The sequence below is a fragment of the Theobroma cacao genome, chromosome 9 (assembly GCF_053813885.1).
Source record: "Theobroma cacao isolate CCN51 chromosome 9, ASM5381388v1, whole genome shotgun sequence".
Lineage (NCBI taxonomy): Eukaryota > Viridiplantae > Streptophyta > Magnoliopsida > Malvales > Malvaceae > Theobroma > Theobroma cacao.
Genome location: NC_142647.1, coordinates 44,852,373 through 44,863,361, shown reverse-complemented (window position 1 = coordinate 44,863,361; position 10,989 = coordinate 44,852,373). Strand labels below are relative to the sequence as shown.

Sequence of the window (10,989 nt, the reverse complement as noted above, 5' to 3'; positions counted from 1 at the left end):
CCACACATTTCTCATGTTTATCTATTTCCATGATGAATAAAATCTCTTGGTCTTGACAAGTGTCGAGGGTGAAAATTTACCGATTTGCCCCTGAGATGGCAAAATTACCGTTTCGTCCCTATACTCCAAATTATAGCGAAATTAAAATTTTTCATTTCTAAATCTCAAATCATACTCCAATAAGTCAAATGGGGCCAAAAACAATCTTTTCTAAAATTCTCATTTTGTCCCCATGTGGTAAATGACCATTTTGCTCATAGATAGTGAAAATTTCGGTCTGACTCCAAATTGATAATCGAACTTCGAATTACCATTTTGAGTCATCCTTGGACTGTGAAACTCTTAATTTCACCTTAAAATCTCTATTTTAATTAGTTCGAGGTATAAATCGACTTACTTGTACTTCTAAGCACAATATCGACTTTTAAATATTCTTCCGAGGCTGTTCAAATATACAATCACTCTATTAGTCTCATGTGTAACATGGTAGATAATTTAGGGCTGGGCTTGACAATATATGTATGTATATGGAATATTAAAATATCCTACATATATATATATTAATATGTTTTATATGTAGGCTTATAGTAAATTTCATTTATATGATTACAATTATTAATTTTATTAGCTATTATCATACTTTTTTCTAAAATTATATTGATAATTAATTATACAAATTTTGTAATATATATCAAAGTATAACATATAATTTGTGTCATTAATATATATAATAAATTTAGTAATATAACATTATGTTTGATATTGAGTAATATAAAAAAAATATATTAATGAAATTTAAAATATTTAAATTTATGTTAGGGTAAAGACTTGAACCTTTGATCAAATGTTAAATGAAGTAGGCTTTAACCAATTCTACCACTCGGCCAAACTGTACTTAAAACTCGCCAACTTAATTTTAAAAGAAACCAAACAGATATAACTCAATTACGAATCCCTAACATCTGCGCCGCTCACTTTCCCCAAATCCTCAACTTTGCTTCCCCTTCTTGTGCCGATAGCAAAGGTTGAACCTCATTTGGTGGATCCCTTTCTTGTGCTGAGACCCTTGGCTGAAACCGATTTGCTGGCTGACTCGTCACTTTCCCGAGAGTAGAAGGTGAAACCCATTTGGTGGATCCCCTTCTTGTGTCGAGACCCTTAGCTGAAACCGATTTGCTGGCTGACTCGTCACTTTCCCAAGAGCAGAGGGTGAAACCCATTTGGTGGATCCCCTTCTTGTGCCGAAACCCTTGGCTGAAACCAATTTGCTGGCTGACTCGTCACTTTCCCGATAAGTTAATCACTATCTGACTAACAGGGTACAATGTCTGCTTTTTCTTCTTTTCAACGAATTTGGGGTAGAAATTCATAACTATATCTAGAGAAGTTAATCACTATCTGACTAATTCGACCTTTTGAGGAATCAATGAACAGTAAGGACTTTTCAATACTCGATATCGTTCTTAGTCTAGTTGATAATTCTCCAGATATCTAGGCGTCAATAGCTCATAATTCACACTGGTACATTCAAAGTTGTCAGGACTTGTAGTAGTTTCTGGTTGCTGCAATGTCACCAATGTGCCTATTTTCATTTTCCTCCTTTTAACTTTCCAGAAAACTTTTCTATTGGTGTGGAAATTTTGTGTAATATGTTTTTCTTTGTAATGTTTCTAGCCTGTGTTTATCAGTTTATATGGGCGAGAACTATACTGGTTTTTCCATGCATTTTCTTCCACTGGTTGGTTCAATAACCGGACTATGTATCAGCTTTGATACAAATAAGATTATCTATGGACTGCACAAGAGATCAAAAGCACCCAAAGAAGAAAAATCTAGTTGCCTCTACCATCTTACAATAGCCAATATGTAGCTTATGCTGTCAAATTTGAGATCTTAATTCAGAGATGTTGGCTTTAAATTTTTAGAGACGAAGAGATGATCGCTTTTATTAAGCAATTTAAAATCGAAGAGATAATATCCAGTCTCACAAATTTGTTTTTTTATTGAAATTGACAATTCATTTAAGTAGTCCTTTACTGCAAGTTAAAATGAAGTTTTAAGTTCAAAAAAGGTTATAATGGTGCCAAAGTCAATCTTCTTCTTTGAATTGCAAGGCCAGCATCTCAACAAACATAATGGCTATGATTTGAAGTAGAATTTTAAACAAAGCTCATCAAGCAAAGAATCTTGGAAAATTCTACCATCTCTGGTAAAGTTACTTTTCCCAATTTATATTGTTGTTTGATTGTATAAAGCAAGTACTCTTCATTACTATCCGTTTTACATGTGTGGAGTTTAATTTCACATGTGAGTATTCATTAACAATTAAAAAACTAGTTTGCAGGCTATGGCCTTTCATGGATGCTGCACTGCTTTTTGTATGCCGATTTGAGCTTAATTTGGAAATGAAAAGCTTTAAAATTTGGGATTGTGAAGATATTATCTAAAGGTTACATCAAAAGTTAGTGAAGATAGTGATTAACAGGGTATTGTCCAGAAAAAGTGGTGAGTTTCATACACTTTGCAGACATTGTTGCCTAATTTTGAGTGCTTAACGTTGCTGCTGGTCATTTTGTTTTGTAAAGTTTATTGTAAATCTCTTTCCTCATGTAAATCTCTTTTACTAGAATGCTAGAAAAGTTTGTTGGTTAAATCAGTTGCTCGGCTTTTGTTCTCTCATCACTGCATCTTCTATTGTTATTGTCCACATCTTCCAACACTCTCTGTAAGTGTCACTCAGCACAAGTACCTTTTACCATCCCACCCCATTATTTTTTATTCTCATAAATAGTAAGGATTGATTGCTTATTTACCTTCTCAATTTGATGGAGTCTTTTATTATTATTATTATTATTATTATTATTATTATTATTATTAATTCTTTTGCTTTTGATTGTGATGTAAAATGAATAATAATACTGTCTTTCTTTCTGTGTTGCACTTTTCACACATAAGAAAAGAACAACATCACAGTCAAACTTAAAATCCTTAACAAAACCTAACTGATTACAACCACTTGAATTAACTTTAGCATAATTGGTTTAAGGCTTAATTGGATTTCATATCAAATTAACTACTTTATACCATTTCCAACCAATTCATGCTCCTTTTATCCATTATCGAAGAGATGCAGTGGAGCAAAATGTATTGTCTCGATGATAAGCAAAGAAGACTTGAAACTTTTAAGTTTCATATTCATTAATTGGTCAAGTCATGACATTAATTGGTCACTTTCTTTAAAACAGCTTTAAACTGAAGAAAATATAAACCAAATAAAATATGAAAAAATAAAAAATTATATGTATCATTTTTAAAAAATTTACTATGTATGTATTTTTTGAGAAATTGACTAATTAGTTTTGTATCTAAATATTTTTTAATTTTTTTAATAATAAATAATAAAAATATCAAAACTCTTTACTTTAAAAAAACTAGCAATTTCTTTCCTATGTTGGAATTTGATTAGTTTTATCATCCAAAAGTAATCATGAGTTGGGGTCGAATTCATAGTGCTTAATTTTTGTTTAAAAGGAAAAGCAAAAGAGTTTTGGCCATTTCTTAGTCACTTGGTTTTATAGAACTTTGTACTCATTAATACAAAGATAAGCTCGTGAATATGAATTTATCTACTCGTTTATAAAGTTACACTTATGTACTATCCTGGTTTTTTGTTTTTATTCTTGTATGGAATCATTTATGCTATCCTCGATGTAATTATTTTTTAAAATTTATGTTTAAATTGTTTAACTTAGTCTTTCATATTGGAATATAGTTGTTAACAAATTTTATTGTAAACAACAGTGGAAATTACTCTTGGCTGTTATATTCTATGACACTTGGGATTACAAAATGACAGGAGATCGCTCTTGGATGTACTGTCGCTTAACTTCTAATGGATACATTAGAGATGGATTTATAAATGGAGTTAATGAATTCATTCATTTTGCAAGTTCTAAGTCTACATTTATGTGGGAGAATAAAATTATATGCGCTTGTTCTCGATGTAGTAACAACAAGTTTCTAAATTTTGATAAGGTGACAGAGCGCATCTTTAAAAGGGGTTTTACTAGTGCTTATACAATTTGGAGTTTACATGGGGAACATGATGTTGGGCAATCATCAAGAAGTAGAGATAGAGTTGAATCATATGCTAGTAATGATGAACATGAAGAATATGGAGACCTACATATGAAGAGGAAATAGAAAATCTATATAATAGAATAGTTAGAGATGCTATGGGTTCGGAAGTTGCTTTCAATTATGGTTATGAAAATGAGTCAAGGTTTGTGGAAGAAGATCCAAATCCAAATGCATCTAGCTTTTACTTTTTGTTAAGTAATGTAGAGGAACCTTTGTGGTCAGGTTGCACAAAGCACACAACATTTTCAGCTGTGTCGTAACTTTTAAATGTTAAGTCAGAGTACAATTTGAGTGAATTATGTTTTGATTGACTGTTGGAGATAATAAAGAATATGTTGCCATAAGATGAAACTTTATCTACTGACTTTTATAGAATGAAAAAAAAAGATAGTAAAACTTGGACTGAGATATATCAAAATTCATGCTTGTAAAAACAATTGCATGCTATTTTATGAGGAAACTGTTAATTTTAAGCGTTGTATGATATATGAGCATCATCGGTATAAATTGAGGAAATCAAGTGTGAAAAGACAGAAGAAAATACCTTACAAGATTTTGTGTTACTTGCCACTTATACCCAGGCTTCAAAGACTTATATGTTATGTAAAACTGCTGAACATATGACGTGGCATGCACAAAACCAAAGTGATGATGGAGTCCTCAAACACCCTGTTGATAGTGAGGCTTGGCAACACTTCAACCGCACACATGAGTTATTTGCAATGGAACCTCGAAATGTCAAACTAGGGTTATGTGCTGACGGTTTCACTTTTTTTGGACCAACTGCAAAATCGTATTCTGTTTAGCGAGTAATGCTGTGTGTACAATTTACCCCAATGGATGTGTATGAAACAATAATATATATTTTTTAATATGGTTATTCCGAGGAAGAAAAATCCAAGTCAAAACATAGATGTTTTCTTGAGGCCTTTGATAAATGAGTTGAAAGTATTGTGGACCAAGGTGTTGTCACGTATGATGGATATAGGAAACAAAATTTTCATATGAGGGCAACATTATTATGGACAATTAATGATTTTCTTGTTTACGGTATGTTGTCAAGGTGGAGTACTCATGGATGATTATCATGTCCCTATTGCATGAAACATTCTAAGTCTTTCATATTCGATCATGGTAGGAAACCTTGTTTTTTTTATTATCATCGGCAATTTTTGCGACCTAATCATCCTTTTAGGAGGCAAAGAGACAAATTTATTAAAAAAAGAGTTGAACATGACTCACTATTTCCTCGATTATCAAGTGAGGAAATATTGTCACGTTTGAATTTGCTTCCTTATCTCTCATTCGGAACAAATGTGGTGACTAGAAGATTTCGGACTATGGTGTAAATCATAATTGGTTGAAGAAGAGTATATTTTGGGATCTACCTTATTGGCATACGCTTCTTATTCATCACAATCTAGATGTGATGTATATTGAATGTAATGTATTTGAGAATATATTCAATACAATGATGGATGTTAAGGAAAAGATGAAAGACAACTTAAAGGCACGACAAGATTTGAAGGTGTATTGCAAGTGGCTAGAATTAGAATTTGTGGAAAATAATGGAAAAATTTTCAAGCCTAAGGCTGCATACACCTTAAATAAGGAGGAAATAAAAAATGTTTGTGCTTGGGTGAAACAATTGAGATTACTTGATGGCTTTGCGTCGAACATATCTCGGTGTGTTAATGAAATTGATTGTAAATTTTATGAGATGAAAAATTATGATTGTCATTTTTTTTGCAATGATTTCTCCCAATTGTCTTCAGTGATATGGTGCATCACTCAATTCGGGATGCGATTACTGAGATATATTACTTTTTTAGAGATTTGTGTGCAACTGAAATACCTGTAGATTATAAGAAAGCTTTGCAAGGAAAAGTATGTGAAACTATATGCAAACTAGAAAAGATCTTTCGTCCCGGTTTTTGACTCTGTGGAGCATTTGCCGATTCATTTACTTTACGAGGCAAAGGTTGGTGGACCCGTCCAGTATTGATGGATGTATCCATTTGAGAGGTACTATAATTGTTATTTGTTTTAAAATAGTTTATTACAAGAGTTTAAGGTACTTATTAAGTTTGATGAATATTGTGATTTTTAGGTTTTTGCAACATTTGAAGAATAAAGTAAAGAATCGAGCCTTTGTTGAAAGATTTATATGTGAGGCTTTTATTATCGAGGAAATCTCCTCGTTTTGCTCATGGTATTTTGAACCTACTGTGCGAATAAGATTAAATCGAGTGCCACGTAATGATGATGGGGGAGACATGAACTCTTTTGGTCGTCTTTCAATTTTCACTCATCTTCGGCGAGCTTTTGTTCCATTAGATAAATCTCGATTTTTAGATAAGGATGAGTTTTATGCTGCTGAGCTATATGTTTTAATGAATTGTGAAGAGATGCTCCCATATATTAAGTAACTACCATTCTACCATAAACTCAAATGATTGATAATAAGAATGAACTTAGTCACTAAATTTTAGATATGATGATAGGATATTTGATGAAATGGTCAAGGGAGATGTTGTGCATATATCGGAAGATGAATTGGAGAAAGTACGTGATGCAAGATTCATGAAATAGTTTAAAAATTATGTAAGTTTATGTAAATTAAAAGTAAACTTTCAATAAGATTGAGGCATTAATTATGTAATTATTAATTTTTGATCTTGTATGTCATGTTCGTAGGTTGCAAAACGTAAGGATGAAATTGACCCACGTATACTTGAAATCTCTCAAGGTCCAGGATGTATGATAAGCTGCTACAAAGGATACTCTGTAAATGGTTTCAAGTTTCACACCCTAGATTACGGCCAAAATTGTAAGACAATGAAGAGTGGGGTTTGCATAAAAGGAAATTTTCACAATGATTATGAGCGTGACTTTTATGGTATTTTAGTGGATATAATCGAGTTGGAGTATTTTAGTATCGGAAACAGAGTTGTGCTATTAAAGTGTCATTGGTTTGACATTGAAAAAGGTATTAAGGTGGATCCTTTGCATGGTCTTGTTTACATTAAATGCAACTCAATACTTGCCACTAATGAACCATTTGTTTTAGCTGCACAAGCTTAACAAGTTTATTATAGTAGTTATCCATCAACCAAAAGAGATTGACGTGATTGGTGGGCAGTATTTAAAACAAAAGCTAGGAGTAGATTTCACATTCCTAGTAGTGGAGATCGAGAAAATGAAATTGATTTGAATGAAGAAGTATACCAAGAAGATGTGTATGTTTCAATTAATGGTACTTCGACGTAAGAACTTGATAACTTTACAGTCTTAGCAAGTGGTGATTATGAAGAGGTTAATCTCTTAATTGAGGATGAAAAAGATGACATGCAAAGAGATGAAGATGAAGAAGATGTAATAATTCTATTTTATAGAATTATTTTAGTCCAATTTTGTTATGAAATATTAGCTAAGTCCTCAATTTTCAATTATAATTTACTTATTTTTAGTTATTTTTATAATTAGTTTACTTTTAAGTTAGTTATTTAAATTTTATGTTATTCCTTTTAATTTGGTTATTATTTATTAGTTTTTTTTCGTAGGAATAAAAGAACTGGGCTTAATTTTGGAAAGTGAGATGTTGAAAGACCCAAAAGTTTGTTTGCATATGCTTATGTGTTTTGGCCATAACTCAAGCTACAGAACTTCAAATGATACTATTCTTGAATCACTGGAAAGCTAAGAGAAAGAGCTACAACTTTTATGAAGATCACTTTGCCCAGTTCTGCTTGGAAGATAGAGAAAATTGTGTCAAAAAATTACTGGATGTACTGTGCCAAGAATGAAAAATTGTAAAGATTGACAATTGATTTTTGGGCCTCTCGTTGCACTTTTAAGCCCAATTAAACCCTAGGTCAGCTTAAAGAACTTTAGGTTAAGTTTATTAGTATAAATAGGATATGTTTAACAATATTAGGGAGAGAACTTTTGAGAGATTCAAGAAGCTAGGAATTAAGGCTGAAACTTGGAGATCAAGGTGGCGAATATTGTTTTGTTTTCTTTCTTGGCTTTTATTTTTCTTATTACTTTCAATGGTTGAATTTTATACAATGTTACTTTATTTTCCAATTATGAGTAGCTAATTTTCTTTTTCTAAGATTGCAATTGAACTCACATGTAATGTAAATTTTTAATCTCTTTCTTGCTTATTTTTAATGGGATTTGAATTGTTTATTCCAATTTGTTCTTAATGCTTTTTAATTGCCTAATCACCAATTAAATTAATTTAGGAACCTAAACGAACTTGGGAAACGGAGTTCGGAGTAGACTAAAATTGAGATAGCATATGATCATATTAATTTATTTGCGTATAGGATAAAGATATACCTATAGGTCATATGTAGCCAAATTTGAGCCTAAACTTAATGAGTCTGTTTTAATTTCAATTCACATAGGGATATAGTAATTTGGTTAAAATAGATATTTTTATAGGATGAGTCGGGAGACCATTATAAATAATTTAGGACTCTAGGTTAGCAATTCAACCCATTAAAATAAGTTAAGGAAGAGAGGTAAGATTTAGATGAAGTGTGAAGGATATTGTAATCTTAAGCTTGTTTGATTTGATATTTTCTTAAGTTATTATTATTTTGATTTTTCTTATTGGTTTAAATTTTAGTTAATTAGTTTAGTTAATCAATTAATTTTGGGTGTTTGGATAAGATTAAATTGTTCTAATTTTAATACTTAGTAAAATTTTAAATCAATTCTATTTGGGATTGATACTCTGCTTGCTACTATACTATTTATTCGATATGTATACTTGCATAGTGAAATTTTAACTGAAAAGTTTTTGGCGACGTTGCCTGGAAATTGTTTTTAGAATTTTTACTAATACTAATACCAAACAAATTTAGTCTTAATTGAATTTTTTTTATTTTATTTTCAAGTACTTTTAGTTAAGGTGATGAATTATTGTAACTATTAGTGGACATCTGAATAATTTGTGCCTAAAAGGGTTGCTAGTGATTATGAATTGGCTATCAGTGTTTTGGTTGCTGAAGTAGATGCTTTGTCTCAAAAAATTGACACTTGGGGTGTTAATGTTTTTCAAAGTCCTTTTGTGGCATGTGAGCTTTGTGGAGATAGGCATTCAAGTGATTGTTGTCCAACCTATTATGAATCAATGCAATTTAATGGAAGCTTTAATGGGCAACAAAAAAATGCGTACTCCAACAATTACAACACATGGTGGAATCACCCATATTTTTCATGGAGTACTGATCAGGGTCCTACATATTCATCACAACCTGTTTTTTAGCATGATTTCTAGTTACAACTTACAACCCCTATTCTTGAGAATAAGCTAACTTTGGAGGATACGTTAATGCAATTCATGACAAAGAATGAAGCCATCCTTCAAAGTCAAGCAGAATCAATCCAAATTCTTGAGACTCAAGTGGACCAACTTGTCAATTACATCAACAATAGGCCTCAAGAAATTTTACCAAATGACACTGAGCTTAATCCTAGAAGAGAAGAATATGGTAAACATCTTGATGAGGTAAATGGCAAGAATGTGGTAGATGATGGAAATAAAGTAGATCAGGAAAATACTTCTAGCAATCAAGTTCAAGATGAAAAAATTAAGCAAGCGGAGAAAGTATCTACACCACCACAAGTCAAGCCATATGTGCCTCCCATTCCTTTTCTAGATATAGTTGATAAGTTACCCAAGGAGGCTGTTGATATGGAAAATCCAAATAAACTCTTTAAAGCTTGTTTGGTTCAAAATGTAACAACAAAGGACTAGAAAGAAGAATTGACAAATGTTGCATATGTTTTGAAAGCTACACCAAAAGTGTATTATCCAAGAAGAACTCAATTTGAGAAGTTGAGTAAAGGTTAGCCTATTCCACTATCTTGGGTTGAGCAAGCACCAAATCTTGAGTTAAATCCATTACAACCTCATCTTAGGCGGAGACTATTTTCACACCTCAAGCTTTTTTCATGCAAACTCAAACCTCCTTAAAGGGTGAATGGAGACCTCAACTAAAGTCAAGCTAGTGACTATAAAGCGCTTCTTGGGAGGCAACCCAAGTTATATCCTTTTAGATTTAGTAGTTATTTTAGTTACTTTTTGTTTTTCTATGTAAATAAGTAGTTATAACCTCTCCCTAGCTTGTTTTGTTGTATATGCAGGTTTGGAAAGCATGAAGATGAAGAGAAAGAAAATTAAAGCTTTCAAGGCATTACCACCAAATTAAAGCTTTCAAGGCATTACCACAATTGATAAGGAAGTTTAATTTCCTTATATATTTTTTTTTAGCTTTTCACATTGAGGACAATGTGCAATTTAAGTTTGGGGGAGTGTTTTAGAATTTTTTTTGTTTATTTTTTTTTATGTTTAGTTAGCTTTATTTTAAGATATGTCTTGCATGTTTACTTATGTGTTGCAAGTTTATTTTTGTTTGAAAAAAAAATTGAGATAATTGCACCTTATTCATGATTGTCTCAATCCTAGGATGATATTTTAATTATCTTTTGATTCTTAGCTTTTGGAAAACATATAGTTATGATTTAATTTTATGTAATATTCTTGTGTTAGCTTTATTTTAGAATGTGACTTCCAATAATTTGAGCACTATACTCTTTTACTTAGAATTTTTGTGTAAAGTCTGACCTTATAAAATACTTGTCATGACATGCATGTGACGGATAGCATGTTTACATGCTAGGAAAGCCCCGAAAATCGTTAAAAGTCGGTAGTGTACTTAATAGTATAACTAAGTTGAACTAAGCTTCGAACTAGATCAAATAGAGAATTTAAGGTGAAATTGAGAATTTCAAAGTTCCAAAATGACTTAAAATGGTGATTCGGAGTTCGAG

General features: G+C 31.7%; 1 long non-coding RNA gene across 6 annotated transcripts; it reads left to right on the top strand.

Annotated features, from left to right (window-relative positions):
* The first annotated feature begins 946 nt into the window (after window positions 1–946).
* Window positions 947–10,377, top strand: LOC18590207 (uncharacterized). 6 transcript variants are annotated; one of them, XR_016028282.1, is made up of 4 exons: window positions 947–1,319; window positions 2,115–2,505; window positions 2,628–2,725; window positions 4,036–4,497. It is a non-coding gene; the product is annotated as an uncharacterized LOC18590207 (long non-coding RNA). The 6 variants fall into 6 exon arrangements; XR_016028280.1 differs by lacking the exon at window positions 4,036–4,497 and adding an exon at window positions 10,303–10,377 and having other exon boundaries at window positions 2,115–2,725; XR_016028278.1 differs by lacking the exon at window positions 4,036–4,497 and adding an exon at window positions 4,722–5,149 and having other exon boundaries at window positions 2,115–2,725.
* Window positions 10,378–10,989: the final 612 nt, after the last annotated feature.